This window comes from Struthio camelus, chromosome 1, assembly GCF_040807025.1.
Source record: "Struthio camelus isolate bStrCam1 chromosome 1, bStrCam1.hap1, whole genome shotgun sequence".
In the NCBI taxonomy this organism is placed as follows: Eukaryota; Metazoa; Chordata; class Aves; order Struthioniformes; family Struthionidae; genus Struthio; species Struthio camelus.
In genome coordinates, this window is record NC_090942.1 from 108718396 (window position 1) to 108746251 (window position 27856).

General features: G+C 37.8%; 1 long non-coding RNA gene across 1 annotated transcript in view; it reads left to right on the top strand.

The window, feature by feature from the left end:
• The window catches only part of LOC104144066 (uncharacterized), a 269311-nt gene that overhangs the window by 43730 nt on the left and 197725 nt on the right, over nucleotides 1–27856 (top strand). The window lies entirely within an intron of this gene.

Here is a 27856-nt window from a genome sequence, read left to right on the forward strand (position 1 = left end):
ATTAGATCTGGAGCCATGAACAGGAAATCCTTGCCCACTTGCCTTCTCATCCTTGTTTAAGAGAGATGAGTGTGGAGGAATTGATTGCTAACAGACTATTTTAGCATGAAAATATGTTGCTTGGTGAAATAATTACAGGTAACCGTTATTTTCACTTAAAATACACTGAACCCTCAGATCAGTGATATCTTAAACAAATAACAATTTTTGGATGTGAAAAACTGTCAAAGTCTGGAAGCTGAGTAGCAAAATTCTTTAAAACCAGAAAAAGGTGAGAGCGAGACTACCTGCCATATAGATCAGAAAACAGCCACTAATGGTTTTGTATGAAGTCAAAGAGTCAAATAGTTGTATCATTGAAATGAATAAGAGGAGATTTATTAAAATAATTGGAGGCAGAGTGGTGACTGGTTAGAACAGGCCGAATTTGGATCATGCAGCCCAGAGGCTCAGCAGCCTTGTCAGCCCTGAGACGTGGTAGCGCTCTGTGCTGGCCTGCTGCAGTGCAACACTCTTGTACCTGCTCCTTTTTTGCAGGTAAATGGTGTAGGCTGAGCCTCTTGTACTTCTTTTGGCTATTACCATGCATGCTTACTGATTTTTGGATTTATATTTTTCACTTTTTTGATGACCTGTATTCACTTTATGATTTCACATTCCTATATACAAACTGCATGGCTGTAGGAATAGGTCTACATGGAAGGAAGATTTAGAACCTGAATTTAGTTTTTCAGAAATGCAGAGGAGATCACAGTGTCATTTGAAGTCAAAAGGCTGAGTAGAATTTCACCCCCTCAGCAAATCAGAATCTTTATGATCCTTAACTCTTTTGTGAACTTTACTGTTTAAAAACGAATTTAGAGTGCTGATGCATCCTGTATAAACACATACTGCGAATTTTAAGAATGTAAAGTTCCTAGTTTTTGGTGTACATTTCTATGATTAGTTTTCAAATCAGAATATAGGCTCTTAAATTTTTTGAAGTTATTCCTTTAAACTCTGTTTTTCATCATAAAAGTAGTAACTCTTGATAACTACTTTATAATACATTGATAATAGTTTACAAAATAAAAATCTAAACATTAGAACGAGAACTATCCTCAATAACCAGCGTGAAAGAGAACATCAATATTTTCCCTGATTTTCCTCCTCGAGGTAGGTTTTCAAGAAGCAGTAGTAAGTATGACTTATGTTCTAAGAATATTATTTGTTTTAAAATTCTGTATTTATATTTGATTTCCAAATAAATGAATATATACTGCTTTTGACACTCATCTTCTCAGCTACCGTCTTCCTGAAGTATCAAGGGTGTGTTTAATTTGCTGAATATGTAGGACATATGATGTAATAACATCAAATAGCTCTCTTATGTGCAAAGGTAATGCCAGATAATTGCATTTATGCTTTGGAACCTAATTTTCTTGGAAGAAAATTCTTTATATTAATTCAGTAAAGACTAATCGACCTGTTAAAATTAGTTGCTTTCAGAACAGTGTATTTGTTGCCATAAACATTCCTGCTTTCCCTTATAAAGAGATAGACTCAGGGTTTCTGTTTTCTCCACAGAAAAAATCTTGGCTGCAAAACAGTTTGCGTTATGCATACAACTCCCTGGACAACTTTTACAGACGAGAGGAAATCATTTACATTATTTCAATTTATGGTGCAGCTGGGTGCCAGGGCCTTTGAGCTTTGCTTCAACGTGAGCACAGTATAGGTTATGAAGGGGCAGTATACCTGGCCGTTGTGCAAAGAATACGGACAGCGTTGTTCTATATCTTGCTGTTGGCTGTGCAGAGGTGTGGGAAGTCTGTCACAGTAGTTTTACAGTTAAACATGTTGTTTTAAGATGCTCTTGAACAAACATGGAGACATAACCACTTGCTTATTATACACAGGATTGTCAAGACAACTACATCTTCCCAATCTGGGAGAATACGTTTTCAAAACCACACAGATTTTTCTTTCATTCTTCTCTACTCTGTGAGTAGAGCTCTGTGAGAGCCCAGTTCTAGTATTATCTTTGATCCTTAAAATTCTGTTTGTCCCCTAAGAAAGGAATGCTTTTCATCTCTCTCTCTCCCTTTTTTCTGAGCAAACTTGTGTTCATTGAAGGTAAGCTACCAGTGACGTAAGTGATGGCCAGTGTCAGTAGAAAAACAGTAATTCTGACCATCCACCCCCTGTTGGCTGTGTCCTGTTTTAGACTTCCACTGTTGTACAGCTGGAGGAATCTGTAAAAGGAGGTGATTTGTTTCCAATGTTACTCAAAAGCTGTTAATCAGGCACAAGTTCTGTGTCTGAATCAAAAGTTCTCTTAAACAGTTCCTTGCTTCGATTTGTTGTCACTGATATGCCTCAGACAGATCTCAGTAAAAAATAAACTAAAATGGTTGCTAGAATGAAATTGCAAAGCCAGTTAGCAGTGTAATTGAATTTTAAGACAATGGATGGGAAGCCTGGGAGTGTAAGGCTTCCTGCCTGTGCGTTAATGAAAACTCATGTGGGTGAATTCCCCACGCACAATAGAAGAACAAACCTAAAAAAGAGGAGCTTCCAATCTCCCCTCTGCTGCCTTCTGGGCAAAGAGATGTTGGACCAAAGAACTGAAGGTTAGTCCCCTTGAAAATATTTGGGGAAAACTCTGGCCTTTACCAGGTAATCTGGAATGTTTTTGAATGATGTTGCTGTAAATGTGTTTAATGATGAGAGCAAACAGATTTTTGACCAACCTATTTGGCAGGTAGTGATTCATTTGAGATTTTCTCCTTATATATGTGCAACCTCATCCTCTTCCCACCCTCTTTCAAATCCTTCTTGCTTTACATTCAGGAGAGGACATGCCTAAATGTGCAATGTGAAAAATCTTTTTTTCTCAGTATATTCACATAAATTTCATTTTTCCATGAGAATTCCCTTTCCAAAGTCAAATATGTGTCAAAGTAGTAGGGAGAAAATGTTATACTTATGTCCCAGTTTGGGGTTCTTTGTGTGGTTGTCATTAATCCTGTTTAGGTTCAGTGAGTTAAATTGTGAGTCCTTTCAAATTCAATTCAAATTCAATATTTTTCCATTCATCTGTTTACAGAATGGATATATAGGAACTTAATGGGGTTATTTAGCTCATTCTAGCAGTTAGTTGATTTTTTCCCCCATATATACTATAGGAAATTTCTTGCAGACATGGATTTTCATGTTTTTAGATGCTAGTTTCACTGTAGCATCTTTTGAAAAAAGATTCTGACTCCTACGTCAAAAGTATAGATGAAGAGAATTGTTCTGATAACTTTATATGGGTATTCTTGGGATACCCTATAATTTGTAACTTATGTTTGATCACAGCCTTTTTAATTAGAAACATATTGCATGTATTTAACATTGCTAGTGTTTTGTTGTGAAAGATTTTCTGTATCAATTAATCTAGTTATATCCCTAAGCAAGCTGGAATTGTTGAAGAAGATGGAAATTGGCTGATGAATGTATTGGTCACTTCAGAGGCATGTTCAAATCTATCTTCTTGCTGTCCTAATGAATATGGAAGCCTGCCCAGTGTGTGATTGGATTTTAATGACTACAAGGTCAGGGACTTTGCAAGGTGTGAATCTGCTTGCAAGGTCACTAGTGGCAAACAGTGCATGGATCTGAAAATAAACAAGGAGCTGTCAGGGATATTAGCTTTTTGTAGAAAAACCCTTGGGATGAAAAGGTTAACAGGTGATTGCATTGTAACTTGTTTTGAAACTCGAAATGAGCTCGAAAGCTATGTGCATTATCCTTCATTATACATTGCATGAGAAATAGTAGTAATTTAAAATACAGGCAATGTTTGATTATAATAGTACTGTACCTTATCAAAAGCTTGCATTTACCACTGTATAAACTGGTCCACAAAATCAACACATGCTCCAAATGTAGACCTTTTGGAGAAACAGGTAAAATTACATGGTCTAAATTGCACATAGATGTTTAAATATATTTGCCTCCCTTAGATAACCCAGACGAGTAATTGTCCACAGAAACCGAGGTCACATGCACAGTAGTTACAGCCTATATTAATCTGCTATTCTGTAGAGATGGTTCCAGTTGTAGAAGAAATAATAGGAAATCAGTTTGAAAGTATTAAGAAAGTTTATAAATGACTTGTCATAAGGTACTTATGCTAGAATAGCACAGAAATGATTCCTGCCTGAGGAAAATACACACACAAAAAAAAAAAATCTGCAGTGGAAGAAAGCTTCAGGGAGGTGATGACACTTCTTTTGCTATGATAAAAATTTAATTTACTAAGAACAAAAATCAGAGCTGTTGTACAGTCATCCCTGACTGTTTGGAGCATTGGGTAGGTTCAGGCAAAGCTATCATAGTAGCAGTTTCTCACAAGCTGCTTATGTGATGATTGGGGGCTTCATCTAGTAGGAGCAGGATGGAATGACAGTTTCACATAATATTGCAAAATTGGATTAAGTATCAGTTGTTCACTGTCATTTTGGAGGCCTGCAGACCTACTGACTGAAAAACCAGGAAGAATACCACATGTATACAACTTTGGGGTAAAAAGACAGCAACAAAAAAAGACTACTTCAGTCCATAGGTTTTCTATCATTTCTGTTTTTACACAGAAGGTATATATCTGTATTTCCTACACACATATATATAGACACGCACGCGCGCGCGACACACACACACACACACACACACACACACACACACACACACACACACACACACACACACACACACACACACACATACTTTTACATAGTACATATATGTTTTAGATACAGTTCTTTGTATGTCTTTTATTCCTCATCTGTGTTTGTCAAGTCTATGCAGCAACTGCTAACAGTATTTTGGCTTGCATGAATCAGTCAAGATTAAGCTGTATATTAGTTATACCTTTTCTTATTATTATGCAGGACAAGATCCTTGAAACAGCTATTGTACTTCAGCAAATGCTCTACAAGTAGTAGATAACATGAATTTAGCTGCATGTTCAGTTGCCAGCTAAGTTTTGCATTCAAAACAAGGACTTAGAATCTTTGGTGTGTATGAGAAATAAAGTTATATGTTCCTCAGAATAATACTTAGTCTTTATGTGCTTCATGATATAAGATAACCAGTCATACCTGCGATAGAAAACATAGGAGAAGAATTTCCACCAAGGTGGAAGACTTGATTTTAAATTTCACCCTAATCTTTTATGGTATGTCACTGTTTGATTGATTTTGCTCTCATTAATGAGTCAGCTTGTGGTTGTATTTCTGTATGTGTTTCTCGTGTATTAGGGACAAGGGGTTTGTTTTTGCTTGCTGAAGTGTAGAGTACTAGGAATCCCTTATTCTTCCTGCAGCTTGACTGGCTATGAGAAAGAGAAAGCCATATTTTGTGAACCTTGTTCTGGGCTGATCAGGGTTTGAAACTAAAAAGAATTTTAGTTTAAATTTTCTTTCTTAAAGATAAATCAAAACATTAACATTGAAAATTCTTTTAAAGGTATCATTTACAGTATTTTGAAGAAAGTAAAAGGTGAAAGTAATAAGTCTACCGCAGTCACAGTTAAAGCCAGGAAAATCTGTTAATAACATGAATTTTACCTTGGGAAGATGCTTTCTTTAATGTATAAGTCTAATGATTATAGTAGCTGAATGCATATTCTTAGACTTTTTATTATTGTTATTGACAAGCATTTGTGTAATCTGTAATGCTTTTGTAGTAATATGAACTGAGCGCCCTACGTTTTTGCTCCCACTTGCTGTAGAGCGTATCTGTAGGGCTCAGTAAAACTTTTCTTAGGGTAGAACCTTCATGTAGTAGTGTTTATTTGCTAGTCATTGTTCTTTAATGTTGGTTTTCAAACAATGTGTCAGAACTTAATGTCCTAATATGTACGAACCCTTTAGTGTTTTATTCTTTTCATTTTGCTGTTGCTTTGGGTTTCTGAGGTTCCAAACTGTAGGCAAGTTTGACAGCCTCTTTTATACTGAGATTTTGCTTTTGACTTCCATATTGCCTTTTATGCAAATATATCAACAGTAAATTTGGTGTCCAAATTCCCTTCTGTTCCTCCTCCCTTTTGATATTCCCGTGAAATTTTGTGGTACATTTTTCTAGATATTCTTCACTGTGGCTTTAAATCTCACTTTTTTGAACAATAGATAGGTCAACACTTTTATTTTCAATGTATTTCCCATTTGTTTTTCTATGCACTTTTATTGTGATTAAGTAAAACATCTGAAATCCCAGATATTTACTCAGGTTTGGTAAAACAGAATCTTGAGATTTAAAAAGTCAAACTATTATCATTTTGGATAATTATCTGCTTTAATTTGTTTGATACTGAATTATACAGTCATTTCCATTTCTGATTTAGAGACACATGTCAATACTTAGTGAATGGTGTAACTGTAATACTGAGTTACGTTTTCAAATTCTATACCACCAAATCTGCAGTATCTAAAATGGTAATCCCAGATACAGATGACTTTTCTCATAAAAAAAAATCTACTAATTTTGTGCAAATTGCACCTAATTAGCCATTCAGCAGTAGTAATGTGGGCAGCTTTGGGTATGAGAAGGATCTCATCTTCAATGAAACTGCTGTACATACAAACTCCAGTCACTCACTGCAGTCTACAGAGCTAGAAACAGTGCAGATGAATCAAGCCACTGGCCTCTTTTATTCTATTTTTAGTATTTTCCCCATTGCTAGTAGAGCCTTTACTGTGAAAACATACTATTTGATTTTTCTGAAAATGTGACGAGTGATTATTTTTAAAAGCATAGCCAATGAGGAGAATAATTTAAGGGCATCAGATCCAGAGCCTCTTACACTGGGTAATTAGCAAGCCATCATGAGAGAGTTGTGCTTGCATGGGTATTAAACTTTTATGCCAGTGGCAAGACATTGAGCTCTCTCTACCCCTGGATGAGCACGAGAGGCCACCAGCTTCCTCAGTCAAGAGAAGGTCCATAAAGTTACCATTCCCCTGAGGAAACAGAGTGAGATGGAAAGATGAAGAGCAGCTCAGTTGCATGATGAACTCTTGCTCCTTCTTTCATTGAGGATGACCTTAGTGCTTTCTTTCCCTTGAAAAATAGCTGAGCATCTTTAAAAGCAATGAATTGTGAAGATGTGAGAAAGGGGGTGGTTGAGGGGATTATTCTCAGAAATGAACTTAGGTGCAGATGCAGGGAAGAGTGACGCAGCAAGCACTGGGGGAAGCAGAATGCACTGCTGCTAAACTATAACACAGGAAGGGCAATAAAAGAACAAATACGGCTGTGAGCAGAATAGAGGAATTCATTGAGTACAATGTAGTACAAGTACTGATTGAGTATGTGGCTAAAAGATTCAGAGCTCTCCCGGTAATCCTTAGCCTCGCTGCAGCCACTGAACCCTTCACAGCTCACACTTCCATGTGGCCTTTTGAGATGCTCAGTTGTACAGGACGAGGGTGTCTGTTGATTTCCACTATCTGGCAGAAAAAGGAACTTCGTTTCTCATTAGGTCCGTGCTGAGAGTAGGGTACTGAGCACAGCCATTGGTTTTATGATTGTCTAAAAATCAGAGTATTAAAAGAGCTACCTGATAGTAAATATAAACAAGTAGCAAAACATCAATAGTAGCAAAGTACAGGAAATATCTACTTTAAAAGTCTGTTCGTGTTGGATTTTCTACTGCTGTGTGTTTGATTTGCCTATTTAGATTTGTAAGCTCTGGAGGAAAGGTACTGTGTTACCTGTGTGTTTGGAGCCCTGGCTTCAAACTTATTTGGAGACTTTGAGCATGTTTGGAGCACAAACACAAGCCTTGGCTGAAGAGACAGGCTTTCTCCGGGAGTCTTTCTCAGGGGGAGAGAACCTCCTTTCATGCACCAAGGGTCATTCAGTGGCTGAATTAGCAGTGCCATATGGGAGGTCTGGGCTTCCTTTGCAGCCGGTGAAATAATCATTTACTTGGCTGGTAAAATTCCTGGTGGCAGGTGGATGATGCTGGAGATTGCTCTGGAACATTGCTTTTCTAAGTTATAACCAGAGAAGGCTTTTGTTTTCCTTTACTTCCCCCCCCCTCCCCCAAGGTTTTCACTGGAAATAGACAGTGGTCCTGGGGAACTTTCTGTTTGTCTTCTAATGGGTTTCACAGGCAACATTGCCAGGATTTTGTTGTAGTAAGCCAAAAAAAGAGTAGGACAGTTCAGAACTTTTAAGAGCTGTAAAAGCAAACCTTCTCTCGTTGAACTGGCGGTCCTTTCAGTTGCGCGTGAGGGCTCAGGGTCTTAATAGGTAAATTTACGCTTTCGGAAAAGTGTTCAACTTTTGTTCCATTTCTTACTGAACACGAAAAGAAGTGCAAGTTGCTGAACTACAAGGGAAATTAGCATAATTTTTAAGTTAATCGTGAAAGCACTTTCTGAGGTTCAGCAAATGAGAAAACACTGACAAAGATATATGAGAGCTGTCTCTGCTAGACTTGCATAACGCTTTATTAGAAATTCTTAGATGCTTAGTGCCGGGGTTGAAAACCTGAAAAATTTTGAGCAGCATTTGTCTCACCTGATGCCAGGTGTCTGCATGTGAGTTTGATGCTTTGGCTCCTTAGGTGTCAATGAAGAGAGCTAGGCCTTTTCAGGCATGAGTCATCAGAGCTATTTTAGTTCTTTGCCTTGGGATAATAAGATTTTCGCCCTGCCCTCTAAGTGCCTCTTTCTTCTCCCATGTATTGCTCTGCAGCTCAGATGCGTTTGAGTGGGATGAAACCCATCTTGAATCCTAATTCTTAGAAATGTTGACAACTTAGAATTTTGTTTAAACAGTGGGAGCGGCAGGAGCTTCTCTGATACAAAATACATAACTTTGCATCAAGCTAAGCCCAAAAATAGATTTCCTAAATGTTATATTTATATATGACTCAGTTTCCCATCTGTGAAATATGCGCAGAGAGCTTCCTCACTTCAAAGGCATATTGAAGAATGTTAGGAAATAATAGTTAGAGAAGCGTTTGAGGTGATAGCATATTCTATATAGAGATATAAAGTACTGTTGAAACCATGCTTCAACAGAATGAGGTATGTAAGGAATTAGGCCACACCATGCCTAACAGAGAAATAAAAAATAATAAGAAATTGAAGGATCAAAAAACCAGAAACTGATTAGAAATAGCATTCTCTGGGTATCACTCATCCTGTTTATTAAATTGTCCAAAATTTTGCAGATGTTACAATATACTATCCCATTACTGAAGTCTACTGTGGACAAGGTGTTAGAAATGAGGTTGCATAAGCAACCTAAATGGGGGGATTTTATGACATTTTATTCCTTGCATTTGCCATCTTAATGCTCTTTTCAGTGAAGCACTGTATATACTTTACAGCTTGTTCGAATAATTGGCAAATACTTGTGAACACAATTTCAAAATTTAATTACTCATTAGAATTATGCATAATTATGTCTCTTAATTTCTTTCTGTGAGCATATGAACAATCTTTTCCTTTATTTGTAGGAGCACTTGTACTCATATGAATACTCTTTTTTCATGGGCAAACAACAGTATTCATGTGCCAAAAAAGAATGCTCATTGTTTGATATTCAATTAATTAATATTTGCTCTACATAAGACTAGGCTTTTTCTTATTAGCAATAGTATGTTCCTCCAGCATACAAAAATAGTTCCTGTGGTTATCGTCCTATATTTATAAACTAATATCACAGTTTTTAATCCTCAGGAAACTTTGAGATGGGGAAATTTTATCATCTCTGTTTTCCAGACTTGGAAATGAGGGTTACACAGATTAAGCTGAATGTGTTAGAAAGAAGCAGACAGCAGAGTCAGCAGCTAAACCTTGATTCTCTGAGCCTCTGACTTTAGCTGCAAGGATGTCTTCCATCCGTTTTGATGCCTGATGAAAATGCAATTTGCAGCATAATGAGTATCCCCATACTTGCTGCCACAGGGCATGCAGCACTTCTGAAAGCTCAGATGTACTTTTGGATGTCTAGTCCAACTTTTATGAATTAAGAATCTAGGCAGATACTTTCTGTGTGCAAGGAGTAAACTGTGTAAGATGAAGCCCTCTTCATCCTCCCTAGCCTTGTTACTGTCACCCATCTTTTGGGAGCTGCTCACCTCCCATCGGGGATGGAAGACTGATGAAGTCTGTGCCAGAATGAGCCTTCAGCTCAGTGCAAAGGCAACTTAAAGAGCCTTGAGCCAGGTAAACTCAGGTGGTTGAATTTAAGGTGAGGCAGGAGATACTGCAGCTGCAGTGGATGAAGAGTGTTCCCATAGTCCCTTCTGCCAGCAGTAGTGTGCCTCTGGCAGAGAACAGTTTGGGATGGTAACTCCCTGAACTCCTCTGGCTACTTTTGCACCACATCGGTCTGTTCCTTCTGCAGCCAGCTGTGCACACATGCACATGCACATGCACGCACACACACAGAGCCCTTGTGGACACAGTTTGCAATGATGTAAAGCTCTAGTTTGTGTAGACAAATGTTTCTGTAAATACTGAAAATAAAAGTAAGTATCACAAATTTCTGCTGACTTGCAGGTAAGGTTTTTCTGTAGCGTAATGGCTAGAGTAGCATAAACTAAGCATAGCTTAGAATAACAGGACATATTTCTAATGTAGGAGCAGCTGTAATATGATTTTTTTCTCATTTAATGATTAAAACATAGGACCACCAGATGTAAGGCAACCAAAGGCCTCTTGGATTATTAGTCCCGCATGTGCTGTGTTTCTCAAATCTTCAAAAATGGTCATTTTCTCCTTTGTTTCTACTATTTTTAATAGGAAGTAGTCTCAGAGTCTTACTTCCTTGAAGCCTTCTTTCAATATCCAGCCTGAAGTTATTCTCAGCCTGTTCACACGTGTTCTAATGCCAGTGCTGCTACTACTGTTGCTCAGGTGACATAGCTTGTTTTCCTCCTTGGTATTTAGGAAGAGCATCTGTATGTCCTCTGACTCTTCATTTTGTTTAAGTAAATACCAAGCTTTTTCACTCTCCTTTTGTAAAACAAGCTTTTCATTTTTCGACACATGCAAGGCTAGAGTTAAAAAAGATTTGCTTTATCACTTGAGGCAACACTAGTATGTCAGTAAGGTACATTTCTATTTGCAGAAGTCTCTGTAGGTATTATATCAGGTTAGAGAGCATGCCATGAGGCGGATGTATTTGGGCTCAAAAGGAATATGGGTACTTAAGTCTCCAAAATACTGAAATCTTCATCTCTAAGACTGGGAAAGATTGCTGCAAGCATCTTGTATAGACTAGAGTTGTTAGTCATCTCACTGAGTCAATACAAGTTCACCAGTTTAGAGAAGTTGAAGATAAAGCTGATGATACATTTATTTTCCCAAGTTTATCAGTGTTTACCCTTACACCTCTTATGTACCATATAAAAATCCTGAGTATTGCTCATTGTAAGAGAAAATAGAAATGAAAAACTACAGTGAAAATATTTACTTACACTGTATTGTTGATTACAATCACGGTGTGCAAAGGAGAATAAATTTCTATCAAATCTTACTAGATATTTCATTATTAGCAATGAAATATGAAAGTCTATTTTCATATGCAGGAATTTTATTTATTACAACTGAACCTTCACACAGTACCTGTATGACTTCTAGCTGAACTGCTTTCTTCCTGGTATCTTTTGATGCTGAATTATGGAATCAGAGGTTGATGAACTGAATTCTTATTTATTTTTTTTTCCTTGTAATGCATAGCAGCTCCAGGCCTCCTGGAAATCACAGCAATATATAATATAATATAATATAATATAACATAACATAACATAATATAATATAATATAATATTTGTTAAACCCAAGTTTTCAAAGTGGCCTTTGTCTAAATTTGATTATTACATACATCTGCTATTCTGGTTATAGAAACTTGAGAATGCATTCCTGAGCACACAGATATCTCTGTTGTCCTCACTGGGACTTTTGCTTGTTCAAACAATTTGTCCACAGGCGAAGGTCTTATATTTGGGCAAATCCAAAGTGTGGAGCCTTCATCGTATATCCACAGGCTTATCAACTCAGATTTGCAAAATACATATTGAAATATAGTTCTTTACATTTCTTTACCTTTTCTGAGCATGTTAATATTTGAAATAGTAATGCAAAATATTTGAATTATTCATTTTGATTAAAATTGATTGTGAGAACTAATTGAAAAACATGCAGCTGGTTACTAGCAACGTAGCCTGACTACTTCACAAAAATACCATTTGTATTCAGTCTTAGATTCATGTCGGTTTTAGAAATTGTATTCTGTAAATAATGAGTGTATAATTAATTGCATATAGTATTTTGGAAATTTGTTATTTCTGTAACAAGAAATAGAATGGAAAACTCATCTGTTTTTGGAAAACTGTGGAATCTTCTTTTTATATAAAGCTCACTATAATAATCAAAATTGTAATCAGAAACAAAGTTAATAACGGGCTGTTATTATTCACTTCCTTTCAATGTGTTGTGAAGTAGGACTCATCTCACAGAATCTTTTGGAAAGATAAAAGAATTATAATAAATATATCTTCTCTCTTCAGCTCTTAGGAGCTGAGCACTCAGAGTGATCCTCTGGATCGCTCAATCCAGGAAATGAATCCTTGCTACTATAATCTGATTACAAAGTCATCAGGTTTCACCTCGGCAATTGTTAGATTGTTGTCTTCATTATTATACTCAGGAGCTTCTGATTCTCACTGTTCTTGTAATTGGAAACCATCAGATTTCCAGCTCAAATATATTAATTGCTCATTCATACCCATTTTCTTTAAAAAGCACTTTACTTGACCTCAGATTGTGACTTGATACTGATGACTAATTTTGAGAGCAGTGATGGGAATCCATTATCAACTGTTCAGAGAACTACTCTTAGTGCCTAGCCTGATTTCTACTGTGTGAAATACAGTGTCACTCTTTCTGTCCTCTGTCTGGTTGATGGTATTGAAAGGCAGAGAGCCAAAAGAAATATTTAAAGAAAGTGTTAGATATTTTAGCTTAAGACTTGAGTAGCGATTTCAAGAGGATGGGTAGATGTTAGGGCTGTAAGAGCAGAACTTAATAACTGAAGGCCGCCTAAGACGCGCTCACTTCTATTTATGCTGAAGACATCACACTGAAGAGAAACAGGTTGTGCAGATAAGAAGAAATGAGACATTCTCTCTAATTTATTTGGTTGAATGTTTTCCATTGAATCTGCTTTTCAGAGGAAGTTTGAATTTTTGACTTTATACATTTTTCTGAAGAGTGTCATGTGCTTCCTGGAATTCTTATGTAGCTTGTCTTTCTTTTGAAATGAAATTCTACTGTTGTCAGCTAGAAGCTGAGTTATATTCTTCCTCTGTACTGGAATCATTTTCTCAAAATAAAAGCCTTTTCAAGTACCGGAGAGCTTTAAGGCAAGGCTGGATGTATCTGTGAAACAGACCCAAACTGAAAATGGCCAAAGAATGCTGACAAGTCGGGGTCCTGACTAGTGTTACTACAGGACTAATAGGTGGAATATTTACACAAAAAAATTTAAGAGCTTTTGGCGTCAGTCATGATTTTCATCTCCATTATTTTTTCAAAGACCAGATCTGTTCGCAGCAGAATAACTTACTGTCATTCTACAGAATTCTCTCATATCTCTCACATGCTTTTTTTCCTCTCCTTTGCATGAACCAAATTGGAAACATTTCCTAGACTGTGGAGAACACAGATCCACATTGTCATGACCTGAAAAAATTCATTCTCAGCCAGCAGGGCAGGCTTGTTAAAAGGTGCTGCCTAAGCCCTCCAGTGGTGATCTGTGTTCTAAAGACTTGCCCCAAAACACTTGCTGTTAGGGTGGAGCGAGAACTCAGCTGGCAGTGTAAAAATGGCAAGTATAGTTGGAGAGGGAAGAAAGGGGGCTTAATGCTAACTGTCTACTCCTTAGCCAGGAAAATGAAAGGCAGAAGGGAACAAACAGGGGTTTTGCTTTAAGCAATTCTGAGCAGGAGAGCCTGGAGATGAAGAGATGTGGCTCCTCCTTTTATTAACAGAGAGAAGACTCCCTGAACGCCTCTAGGGGTGCCAGAGAACATTATACTGAATGTGAGGATCAAAATAAAGAATCCTTTGTGTGTATTTGTGGGGTAAGAGTTACAATGATCCACCTTACCCTTGTGATTATTCTTCATCTTTTGTTTTCTAATGACAACCTTTATTCTAAAAGAAAGTAAAAAAAAAAATCAAAACCAAAACACTTTCTGTTTTCTCCCTAGGGGCAGAGGGGGAACATTTTGCTGCTTTGCTTCTGCTGTGTGATAACAGGAAGAGTAGATACTTTTGTTTTTCTTTTGGCAGTGGTAAATTAATTTGAAGCAGCAACAAATCCTCTAACATGACTGGAACAACAACAAACAAAGCAAGAATTCTTTATATTAAAGAGAAGGGTGAATTTTCTCATATACCAGGATGCTTTAAACTGTCTTTGTGACTTAAGTTTCTTACCTCCAAAGCTTCTCTGTGTTAGTAACTGGTGTGTTACCACTTATTAAAAGTATAAGTGTAAGCAATTGAAATCTCCAATAAAGTGCACTTTTCTATAACTCATGTTTTCATTGACTTGGAGACAGTTATAGCAAGGAATTTTCATTTCTAACATACCTACAGTAATTATCCATGTTCCAGTGATGGTTATTTATTGTTTAATTAAAATGCATGCAGGGGATAAAAAGCCCATTAGGATAAAGCATCATGTCAAAACCAAAAAGTTGCAATAAAGTTTGAGCACGGAAATGCCTACTGCTGGCTTCTTTATATTTATTGCCAAGCTCTGGTAGCAAGCTTTGGGGAAACAGAATATTATATTACTCTAAAGTAATCACCTGCTTCTATAAAAATTAGATAAGATCCTGAATTATTAATACAGCAAACCTAACCAGAATAAGGTACATTTGTGGACTGGAATGCTATGGCATTAAGTATCACATACTTGTTAAGAAGCAGTTTTCTTTCCAGCTTTGATTCAATATGAGTGGGGATGAACTGATTATAAAAGAAAGGTTCTGGCAGGTAGAAATGACAATAAATCTTTCAGGAAAGCTTTCAGTTAACTCATATGTCTAATAAATTAACCCATCTTTGTAGAGAAAACTGCAAATGCATTTTATTCAAAGGTGTGCACTGCTAGATTTGAAGCTTAAATTCATTAATCTCTGTGAAGTTTTTACACTTGTCTGATATGGTTTGAAATGCTTTGTCTGATGTATCAACTGGGGATAATGATCTGTTTGAATTTATGGGGAGCACTGTGTCTGAGAAGTGAGAATTTGCATGCTACCTTCAGAAAGCTGAGAAGAGTTAAAACCATAAATTCCTGTGCACTGGCTGTGTGAGTGCGAACATTCATCTTTAATAATGATGATTTTAATTAAAAGTGGTTCAATTAAATTGCAGTATGTGACTCTCCTCATGGTTTCTGCACATGTTTTCTTGAACTCCTCTGGCACAACCAATCCATTCTCATTGTGTTGTTGGAAGATCCAGAAATTTCTCAAAACCCAAACCCATTTACCTACGGATTCCTAGTCCTGACTGTGTTTGAAAGCAGTGATTTTTACATTCTCTCGGGGTTATCCTTTTTTCAGGAAGTGATACAGTGACTTGAAGATCATTTTGATATCTCTGATCATCTCTGGTCAGACGATCCTAGATAACTTAGAGCAGCTCAATTGCTTTTCTAAATCATATGTAACTGCAGTGGAGCGTAGGGGATGCTGTGCAGGCCCTCTGAGAGGGCCTATTTGTCCCTGGGCAAAGCTCGTATGTTGATAACTGCTATGTGTGTGTATTGTCGTGCTGTCAGCAGGTGCTGACTCCTCTATGCCAGACATATTTCTGTTGGGTTTGCAGGTCTTCCTGCTGTCGGAGGGGCACAGAGGGAGCAGAATGTGACAGAGTCTTTCTCTGCTATTTTTAGTTAAATGTTAGAAAGTTTTATAATACTCTGTATTCTGTATGCTGACTTACTTCAAGAAGTGTTTTGCTGTGCTGTAATCATTTTTCAAAGATTGTCATAGTATTTATAGATAGGCCACATCTAGAACAAGGGCCATATTCATGTCACCTGAGTGGAGTGCCTAATCCAGGAGTGTGGGTTTTCTTCCTGGATCAGGCTGTTGGAGACTGATAACAGGGAAGAAGAAGGGAGGGAAGGAGCAGTGAGGCAAGGCAAAGGTATCTTTTTCTGCAGCATGGGTGCTTAGAGTCTTCTCAAAGTTTTACATAGCAAATCTCCAGTTAGCGAAAGGAGCTTGCATGCTGTCAATACGGTGGACTTTTATATCCTTCTGTGGCTAATTATAATTATGGACTTGTGGCCTTTATTATAAGGTATGCGTCAAGGTATTACAAACTACTAAGTTATTAATCATGAATTGTGTTTGGTGGTGCAGATGCTTTGTAGAGTCTTTCATTTGGGTATCTCACTGTATAGCTGTCCACTATCATGAGTGGCTGAGCTCAATGAAGTTTTCCAGGTGTTTGTCCACTGTTACTTCTGCATTGATTGGAGAGAGAAATGGGCACATTCAGCCATTTGCGTACTGAATTACTCAGTACCCAGTACTGAGTTCTCTTTTTCATTGACTCAATAGGGACTTGGGTATTGATGTTAGAGCCTAAAACTAGGTGGGCCCAAGTGTCCAAAATCTTATTTTCTTCCCTAGACATTGATGATTTGGCTAAAATGAAGCTACTTACAACTTGACTCCTTGACTTGACTGTAAACATCTAAAGTTTGAACAGCAATCTGAGGCCTTGCAAACTTAACCTTAGTCTCTTAAGTCCAACTCTTGCAATTCCCTGAAACTGTGGTGGTGGTCTAGGTAAGCATATGCTCATGCATGTAACTAAAATTGTTACTGAGAAGAATCCTTTATAGATCTCACAATACGCTGAAGTATCACAGTATCATCTTTTGATAACCTCACTTTGTTCCTTTGAATAATGTGCAGTTACTGTGTGATTTTGTCAGATTTTACTGTAAATCCTAACGGATTCAAGAATAACTGCTCCATGCTACTAGTGTATTGTTTGTAATGCAACATCCTAAAGAAGGCATCACAAGTGAAATTAAAAGTTTGCAATGACGGTTCTCTCAGGAAAAACTTCATTTTTCTGACTGCGAAAGCTGGATTATCAAGTTCTCGTTACAGAATTTTAGAAATGACTTTGAGAAAGAGAGAACCTACAGTAGAATGAAGGCATCTGCTCAATTTGCATTTTACTGTCCCACACTAGATAATGTTGAAAACAAAGACATTATTTTTTCTGCTCATTTGCCATCAGACAGGGGAAAAAAACTGTTACTTTTACATCTCATCATTGTTTCTCTGTAATCAAAAGAGAAACAATGTTTAGATCAAGATCTCCGGCATTCCCGTTCTGATTCACAAAGTTCTACAAAGCTGGTATTTTGCTGAGTAGTTATTTTAAAGCAAGGAGTCATTAGGCATTTTCCCCCCATGCTTAAGAAACAAAGAAAGTATCCTAGTACGTAAGCTCTAGTGAGAGTAATAACTGTCTTTTAATTTATTTCATTTTAGTGACATTTTTGTACAGATGTGAATTTTTTGCAGCTGTGAATTTACTGTAATGCTTGCACATGCTGATATTAGTTTAATACCTTTGTTATATGATTTTTAACAAGGAAAATATTCTATACTGTCAGACTGTAATGCCATGCCAAAGACCACCCACACAAGTATCACCTGCTTTTCTGCAAACCCATTGCCCAAATACTCGATCATTAAGCTTGTTTTGATTGAAATCCCCTGGCACTATAGATCTCCTGGAAGATCAAATTGCTGCAAGAAGTGAAATACAAGTGTTGCACGGTGCTTCTTGCCTGTATTTCAACTCTTATGTTGAAAAGGAACAAAACCACACTTTGCAGGAGTCCTCTGCTTTAGCTGATTGAAGGTCTCCGCAGTCCTCGGTTTCAGACTGAGGAAAAGTGCTACACTTCTTTTTTTCGAGTTTGGGTGGAAAAGGTTGGAGTTCAACAGGAAATCTCAGCTTACCTTTTTGTTTTTGTTTTTGTTTTACGAAGTCACCACATGGAGGGACCAAACATACAGAAAGATAAAAAAGCCCATATCGTCATTGCCACGTTCAGTCTACAAGAATGACCTGCCCACCCTGCTGTAAAACTTGTAACTTACCTTAGAAGTTACTTTGACAAAAAACAAAACTTTTTTTTTTTAAACATTAAGCCATGCCATTTACACTAGAAGCCCATCCAACTTATCTTCTGTCTGACAGTGACCAATACTGGATGCTTGGGAATGAATATAAAAAATACAGGAATAGTGGAATCCTTTGGTATGCTCTGTAATATATCTGACCATTTTGCCTCTACTCTATTTCCATCTTTTGTCTCTTTTCCGAGCTAGCGAGCCCATGTATTTTTACAGCCTTGGCATGACCCAGGATGTCTTTTCCTATGCCCAGAGCCTTTCGTGAAATTTGCCTCTCATTAGACTCACTGAAGTCAGTATCAATTTAAGCAATATCAATAACAGCAGTCAGCAGCTAAGAAACTGCAAGGTTGAGCTCCTTAAGAACTCTGGAGTGGAGGTGATTTGCTCCTGGTAATTTCTTGCTATTCATTGAGATACTTGTTTTAAATGCTTCTTTTTTTGAGATGGATTTTTAAAACAGTTCCTCCCGCTCATCCCCTGTAAAGAAGGAAAGATTCCTGCACTCAAGCATCACAAGGGAAGCTTAGAACTAATCTACTTGAACTAGCTCTGTCTTTCTTTAGGAAAATGGGTCCTACCAACTCTCTCTTGCATCAGAAAGCTTAGATTTGTCTCATGTTTTGGATTTGGTCCCAGCTCTTGAGCTGTTCTTCAGACTCATGTGCTTTAAATGTCACATGAGCAGGTATTTCTTTAGAATTCCTCTACTTGCTACTGCAGAGAATCCTTATAAGAATGATTCCTCTCACAGAGATTTCCAGTATTCAGTTTCTGAAGCTTTGGTACTGCTGTATATGAAAAGAAATCTTCACTACCTCATTTTGGATCCAGTTCCATTCTTCTCTGCTCATGCAGAGGGACCTTCATTCACCTTACCAACTCAATTACGCTGTAATATTTTCTTTTCTACGTAACTGAATAATTATTCAAGATGGATGACTTCTAAATATATTTTAATTTATGTAAGGGAAAGAAATTATTTACACCTAGATTAACAAGAAACTTGGACTTTGTTACGCAAAGCACAGCAGCACATAAACCAAGAACTATAAATTTACAAGCCCAGTTTAGGCAGCTCAGATCCATGTACAGTGAATAAGGAAAGTTGGATGCCACTGGCTGAGAGCCATAATAGCCATTACAGTGGTGCTTATAGCTGTCAAGAAGCAAGGCTGAAGTCAGGGGAGTGTTTGAAGTCCTTCCTAACCTACAACAGCTAGATTCATCTGCACAGTGAATTCAAAATGTGTGTGTACGTTTTGTAAATATTTAGGCAGACCACTCTTGTCTGTGACTAGGCTATCTCGTAATGTTAAAATGTATGAAATTAGTTTTGAAAAAGAGTGTCAGAGTTTCTTTATATCACAGAAGAGGTTACCTTACGTGGCATGATGCTGTTATGCAGCTTATCAAGGAAGAAATATACTCAAAATATATCCACATGTGACCTGGTAATAATTTGTGTATAGAAAGATCTGACTTACTATTCAGCAGATAGTTGTCAAGCTTGGATACCACAAGGTTATTTCTAGACTCTGTACTCTAGCCTGTAGCACTGGATGGCTACGCTTTAGTGGAAGTCTTTTTCCAGTGCATAGCGTAGGTATACTTTATGAGCAGTAAAGGCAAATACTGGTCATAGGTCACTGCCTTAGAAACTGAGGTGATAACCTTCAAAAGGAGCTGCTTTTACAACAAGTGAACCTGCCCTGTGTCCTCTGTTTAATTAATCGGAAGCTTGCAACGTACTTTCAAAGCTGATGTTGCAGAGAGATGGCCATTAGGCATACAGATAAGCGACAAGATGATCAGGGTTACAAGACAGGTCACCCGCTGGCACTGTGACTGACAAGTCCTTCCCTTCAGGCTCTCTCACCAAACACTGGGAATTCCCAAGTGGATCCAGCCCATGGCCAACTTATCTCATTAGTGGGAGATCCCGTGACTCTTTGTACCTTGTTATAGATGCCACAGTCTCCTTGGCCCGTGTAGGGTATTTATTATTACTATTATTTTATTAAGTTGCTTGAACTGGTATACTTTGTCCTTCCTTTTCCTTACGGCAGAATCCCCATGTGACTATTCTCAGTAAGGCTGAAGCAGACTTGGCTCTGTCAGAGAAAGAGAAGGTTGTGACAGTTCCTATGTCAAGTTCCATGAGCATCTTGAGATGCAACAGCTGTATTGATTGTTTTGTATGTACAAGGTAGTCTCACTTACTACTTGCCGTACTCTTTTAACCTTGCCGACATATTTGTTATACATATTAAGCACAGTAGAAGAAAGAGAATTTATAGCTCATGGCTGTGTAGATTTAAGCTTGTTCTGAAAGTACAAAGCTGTGAAACTCTAAAATATTGTAGTCTCTCAAGTAGGAGGGTCAGATGGCTTTTAATTTTTACTTAAATGTTAATTTTATCTGTTAACATCTGTAAGCATTAATTCTTTAATACTTCAATATTAGCATTAATATATTAGCCTCCTGCTGAAGCAGTTTAGTATTACAGAAAAATGTTAGTTTCATGCATGCAATTTCTTTGGGTTAAACTTGGTCTCTCCCTTGCCATAAATATACACGTGCATATGTTTAGGAAATAAGGCTGTTATTTTAATTAAGTAGTTCTTTGTCCTTGTCGTCTTCACTGTATGTATAAGTTCAGGAAGTGGTTTAATTTTAGTTTACTTTTGCATGATATCTTTCTTCGTTATATTTATTAAGAAATGGCTCTCCCTCTCCTCCATGAACATCAAGTGCCAGTTGGCAGCTGTTCTAAAAGATAATGAGGCATATTTGCCTCCCTGTCCTGCTCCTTTCAAATACCACAGAGTTGAAATTCTTCTGTTTCCTTGTTTATCTTCTCTCGCTCTTTCTTTTCTTTTTCTCTCTCTTGTTCTTGCTCACGCTCTCTTTCTTTGGTTCATCTGCTTCCCTGTTTTGTCAGATTTTGTTGCAGTGATTATAGGGGATTTTTTTTCCTCATAAAGAATTCAGAAACATATTAATCGAGCACACTGAACTGAACCCCATACTTCTCCTCCTCTTTGGGCTGATCCAAAGTCCGTTGCAGTCAGTAGAATCACTGCAGTTCAGTCCGGTAGGACTAACTGCAGTGTTAGCAGAAGCAATGAACATTCTTAGAAAGCATGGTCATCCCATGAAGAGTAGCTATGACATTCAAAATCAGTCCTGTTTATTGGGCAGTGGTGGTGGTAAGTTGGGAACTTTGTTTATGGGGTAAGTAAGGTGGTGGTAATAGGGAACAAGAGAAATACTAGGCATCATTTACCTGTTGTGGATACTACCATTGTCTTCTCTAACAGATTTGCAATTCCTTCTGGAGCCTGAATTTTTAAACAAAAAGAACATAACAAATGCTTAGATATGAAAATAACTGGCATGTATACATATCTGTGTAGATGATTCTTTGAAACCCTAGGTAAGCGGGTGAAATTGTTTGAATATCTAAACTATTTGATTTTATGGTGAGGAAGGACTGTTGCTAACTAAGACTGAAATGTAAACCAAATCAGCAGGAAAACTAAAAATATAGCTTTGTCTTTTCACCTCTTTAGCTTTCCCTTCAACAACCTCCCTCTTTGCCCTCAGTAAAGCAGCTAACATGTGCCATGATTTTTGGATGGGTGTAAGCAATGACTTGTGCTACCAATGTTGAATCTGGCACTGGTAATTTGATTGTCTGTTTGGGGAGAGCTAGCCCTTTTACCCTCTCTGTTTGCTTTTGGATGTTCTACATCATCTAATTTACTTATTCTGGGGAAAAATGAAGAGAAAGAAGGGAAGGTGGATGGCTGGTGCCAGCACTTTAGAGAAAACTTCTTCAAACAAGTCGATTGAGAAAAGCTAACAGGTTATAATTATCCCATTCATACGTTCCATTGATTTTGGGATGTGAGAGCCATCTTGCTTGTTGAACTGGATTTAGGTTTGCAGTAACTGGAGCAGTATTGTCTTTTATTTTGACACTAGCAGATTTTAGTCAAATGGCATAATATTATGTGCTCCTTTCCCGAAATCAGTGTCATTTCAACACTGTCATCCTGTCATTTGATAACACTTGAGCAGCAGATAGTGGGGGTGACTTAAGCATGTACTTGCTCCAGTAGTGTAAGGGAGAAGGGGACAAAATCCAAGCAGCTTTCATTGTCACTGTCACCTGATATTAAAAATTGGGGGGAGGGCGGGGAGGCGGAGTGGTTAGTAGTGAAGTGCATCTAACATACTGGCTCTTTCTACTATGGATATCTTGGCAATACGTCCTATGAGAGAAATTCTCAGCAGGATCCTCTCTTTTAAGATTATCTTCCCTTTAACAGTGCACTTACTTCCACGCTATTTTGCTGATACTGTCTGGAGAATCTTGTTTCTTCTTTAGTTATGTGGATAAATATTTAATATTTGGCTGAACTTGGAACAAGAACTGCTGCCAAAAGCACAAAACATCACTATCTCTACCAGGTTCCAATTTTTTAACAGCATCATCCCAACAACAGTCTGTGGCCCAATTTATTTTTTGATCGTGAACAGTATATAAAGGAAAACAATTTCTGAATGCTCTTTAATTAGAATGACTGATGTTTTCACAGAGGTTTGCAGACAGCCCTGACACGTCAGTATTCTTTTCTGAGGCGATAGCTCAGTGACAATTGACAGAGAAGCAGCATCTGCAATACTGAGGAGTAATATGTTTCTCTACTTCAGGTATTTCTGGAAGCCGTTCAGCTTGATCTCAAGGTCAAAAAAGTCCAAGCTCTGTCGCAGCAACTACAGAAATTACTTCCAAAGCTTGCACAAAAAGCAAGCTCCTTTCCTGTTTAAAAAATGCCTTAGTACAATGATTTCCTGACTTAGCTGGCATTGTTGCTGCTGTTGATAGTGCCAGGCCTGTCACACGGAGGAGATGGTGTGCCTCTGTCCCTTCTTCTTCCTTCTCCTGGCACAAACCCTCACTCCTGAAATCCAAGACTGCTGCGTACCTCGTCCCCACAAGCTGCAACCCCCTGCTTCAGTTAGGATCTTTTGCTTTCCAGATGCTGCTACTGCGTTGCCAGTTCAGTCTTCTGTGACTTACTCCTAATGTTTCTGCTCTTCTACTACACAAGTTGAGATCACAAACCAGTTATTTTCACTGCTTTCCCTTCTGCTTTTCATTACACGCCTCCTTACTCCTGCACCACAGTAGGAGTTGAGGGACTTAACCAGCAGGTTCAGGGACTGGCTTGGTTATGGGAAGCCCAGGTCCAGCTTTCATACAGCCGTAAGGAGCTTCCATCTGAGAAGATTTTCTCTGGCTTTGTGAGTAGCATGTAGTTTGGAAAACTATATCTAAACAAACTGCAGTAGCTATTTCTTCTCCTTTTGGTACTCCTCACCAATCTAACTGGAGAGACTGGCAGTGTTTGTAATGCTTTTTCCTAGATTTAAGCAGGATTTGAGGATAAATAATTTCTAAAGAAATTAGATTAATGAAAATGATTTATCCTGAATTTATTCAGTAGTTCAAAATGAAAAATAAAAGGTTTTTCTTTCTCGAAAGGGAGAGATCTTGACTATTTTATTTTCTCCGTAGATAACTCTTCGTTCTTTGCCAAGTGTGACTGCGGTTTCCTTAAGTTGCATAGGTCTACTGTGAATACAACCATAAAGCCTCTTGTCTTTCTGAGGTATAATATACTTATTTATTTTGCAAGAACTCTTTTATAAGCTGACTACTCCAAGCCATCCTTTGTCTCTATGGTAATTCAGTTCTTGCTCTTTAACTAGCACAATGAGGATCAGCTGCAGCAGGTTTTATGTAGACTGGAATCTCGACTGAGATCCACAATCCATTTTGCATAAACTACTGTATGGAAAGTGGGGGCTAAAGGTGAACACGTTTGGAGGGATGAAGGTTGTTCTTAGAAATATTGTAATATAAGAAAACTGGAACTTTTGCCCCAGAAGAGTAACTGTACAGAAAAGCATGAAGAAATTAATTAGAGATGCTGTTTATATCCCACTATCGCTAGTTATTGTTTCCATTCTTTTGTAGGACCCAGGCATCACTCTCTATCTAATGATGCTCTTACATTGCTCACAAGGAGGCTTTCTATTAGGTGCTTTCCCTATCAATTCTATCAGGGACAAATTAATCTCATTTTAGAAAGAACAGAGTATTTGGCTCTCCTAAGAAAGCAACAGAGGTAGAGCTAGTAATGTGTGGGGAAATAACTTGCAGATGCGGGGCAGTGCTGCATTTTTTTAATGCTAATGTGCTGGAGCACCTCTTGTTTTGACAAGGTAGTTTTATCTCCTCCGTATATTCCACAAATACAGAAGAAAAGCCAAGTACCTGTTTCTGTTGCCTGAGATTTTATTTCAGTAGAATTGTTTATTTTAATAGAAAATTGGTTTCTTTTAATAGAAAATTGATACTAACTGGAAGAACATTTCTCAGGAGGCAAGAAAACAAGATACTTCTTCACTTGATTAAACAACCGGTACATACCACCTTCTAAGGAATATACTTTTCCACCCCATGCCCAATAACTCTGACAACATACGGCAGAAAGCAGTTTGTTTTCTCCCTTTGTGGTGCATGTGGTCGTGTAAGGAAAGGTCTTGTTATAAAGTATACACACAGGGGAATAGAGCTGAAGCTTCTGTGGGAACTGTAAAGTTAAACATCTTGACTTCGCAATATTTAACAAGCCAAGGTACCATTCCTTCACATGGTTGTGTCACAAGGTACCATTCCTTCACATGGATGTGTCATTGAAAAATGACAAATATCTGCCATATTGACAATAGATTTAATTTAATTTCCTTACAGCAACTTAGTGAGTGATTGTGCAGGAGCAATTCGGCACACACTTAAAGATTATTAACACTTAACAGATATTTTAAAGTTTAAATATAAAAACTACTTGGAAAATAATGCAGACGGACATCGGGATGAGATGTCAATGAACAAGAAGCACACCAGACATATAGATGACTAAAGGTGACTTTAGGGTAACTTTGATTTGCTCTACTCTGAAGGCTGTCTGGGCACTGACTGTCCCTGTAAGTAACAGTGCCCCTGATGGCTAGGATGAAACACTGTGAATTGGAAAGGGTTAGCCTCAAGCTATTACAGCAACTAGGAAATAGGGAAAGCAGAAATATGCAGTTAGACTATTTAAAACTGTTCTAGCTCCAGAAGCTTTTAAGCCCAATTCCTGAGAATATGCTTTGTAAGCAGCAAAGAGGAACCAGCTCCCAGAGCTACTTCAACAGAAACGGGCAAGAATCGAGTCAATTTTAGTAGTTTCCAACGCAATAGTGTTTAAATTCAGAATTTTGGATGCTTCTGTGGGAAGCTGTTATTAACAGAAGATAGACTATTTTAAGCATGGCAGGGAGCGGTTCATCTCTTTATACTCTCTTGATGATATTCTTGCTAGGCAGTTCTTTTCATGCTCAAGTTTTTAATGCAATAATATTTACTATCATAACATAGTGTTTGAAACTGATATGCCTCTGAATCTTACAATAGGAAATTTAAAAGTGACTCTGTAGTGTGAAGTGTGAAGCTAGGAAATTCTGTAAGGGCTCTTGTGTATGTATATCCACCTATCTTCATATATTTATACAGAACTAGTTTTATGCTGCACCGAGTTATTAATTTAAAGACATGTTAAAGTCACCTAGTTACCAGTACAATCCTGTATTCAGGAAGAAAAATTGGAGAAGAGTGGTATGCTGAAATCCCAGAGGCCACATGATAAACGCATGAAAATATTTTATGACAGAATTTGTATCTTTCCCTGGCTAAAGAGACACTTTTTATGACTCAACTTATTTTATTGTGGATGGTTTTAGGAACAGGAAGCATTATTGAGGCCAGGCTGGGAAAATCTGAAATCCTCTTTGAGCTGTAGGTTAATTGGCTCTTGAGTTACATGTGCTGTTGTCTTCAGTCTGTAAACCAGAGGTGCTCTGGTGATGCTGTCGTGTGCAGCTGAGTTTCACCAGTTCACAGAAAATTTGGACTAGTGATAGAGAAGATACACTGTTGTTCACACAATTACTCCTCTCAAACACGTCGATACTCTTAGTTCATGCTACACAAAAAATTTGGCCAAGGCAGCTGTGAGCTCCTCCTTGGTGCAGTTGCAGTTGTGACGTGAAGACGAAACGTTGGACTCATATACTCTGTTAACCAGAATGGGAAGATGACTCTGAATTTAAGATGACCCTCACCCCCACCCCCACAGGAAGAGAAGGTTATACACAAAGATTTTTTGGTTTCATGTTTGTAATCGGCATGCAGTAAGGATACACAGTTTTCACTGATGATTTGCCTGAAATTACACTTGTTAGCCTAACTAATACAGTTTGGCCTCTGATGTGCTTTATTACTAATATCTTTCAGTTTTTACACCTCATACCTCTTTATCATTTCTATCACTGTCACTCTCCTGCTCATATTCAACTTCTTGGTCACTTTCAGTGTCTTCACTGCTGTGAACAACTTCTTTGAACTCAAACAAATCATCTTCGGTTCTACCCATACAATATGAAATACAGTTTCTTAAAACTTTGAGCTGCAGCTCCTGGATTTATCTGGTCCCATACTGTCTTAATCCAATGACGAAAGATTGTTGTGCTAGGCCTCATTATTTTTCCTGTGTGAGTCAGAACATGATCACTGCCTAGAGCCATTCTGAATGTAGAGACTTCAAATGGTCTTTAAAAGGCTTCTTCACTACTCTGTCAAGCACTAGCAGTTGTGCCTGCATTCCTACTCATATTACCAGAGAGCAGTATTAATTTCTCTGATAACTCTTCTTTGCTAGTACCAGGTTAGCCTTTGAATGCATCTAGGACAAGCATTCCTGTTTTTTTTGTTTTTTTTTTTTTGCTAATAGCACACCTGGTTGCCTATTCCAATCAACATTCAGCCAATATTTCATTAAATGTTTAGACATCCATCCTGGTTTTGACACCTAACAATTATTCCAGTAGGCAGCTGTTCCTTCAGCATTGTTTTACGCTTCAAGATCACATATGGTGGCAATTTTATGCCATCTGTTAATGATGCCAACATGACTGTAATGTGCATTTCTTCATTGCCCAAAGTTGTTTATTATGACAAATTCTGTGCCTATTTCTTCAATGGTGTAATTGGATGGCGTGTCAGAGTAAACTGGTGTCTCATCTGCATTACGCGTTTGGCTCAACAAATAATCATGATCTCTGCAAAATCCCATTGCATGCTGTGGGAACGCAGTGGTTTTTTTGGTGAAGTGAGAAAGTAGATGCAATATAACAAAATTCATCACTGTTGGCAAAAGCCATTGTGCCACATCATTTGTACACATCGACTATTACTGGCCTTGAATTCTCTCTGCAGAGTGTTTTGTGCTTGTTGTATTTCAGTCTAATGATTTCCTATATAACTGGTTTTCTGTCTTTTCTTTGAAGTATGCAGAAATTCTACAACTTATTCTTCTACTTCATGAGAATGCTCTTCTGGGTGCACTAAATGATTTTCACATCGAGTTAGTGCATAAAGCTTCTGTTTTGATTGTTTCCATCTTTAACCGTTTGCCTACATCACATTGTATT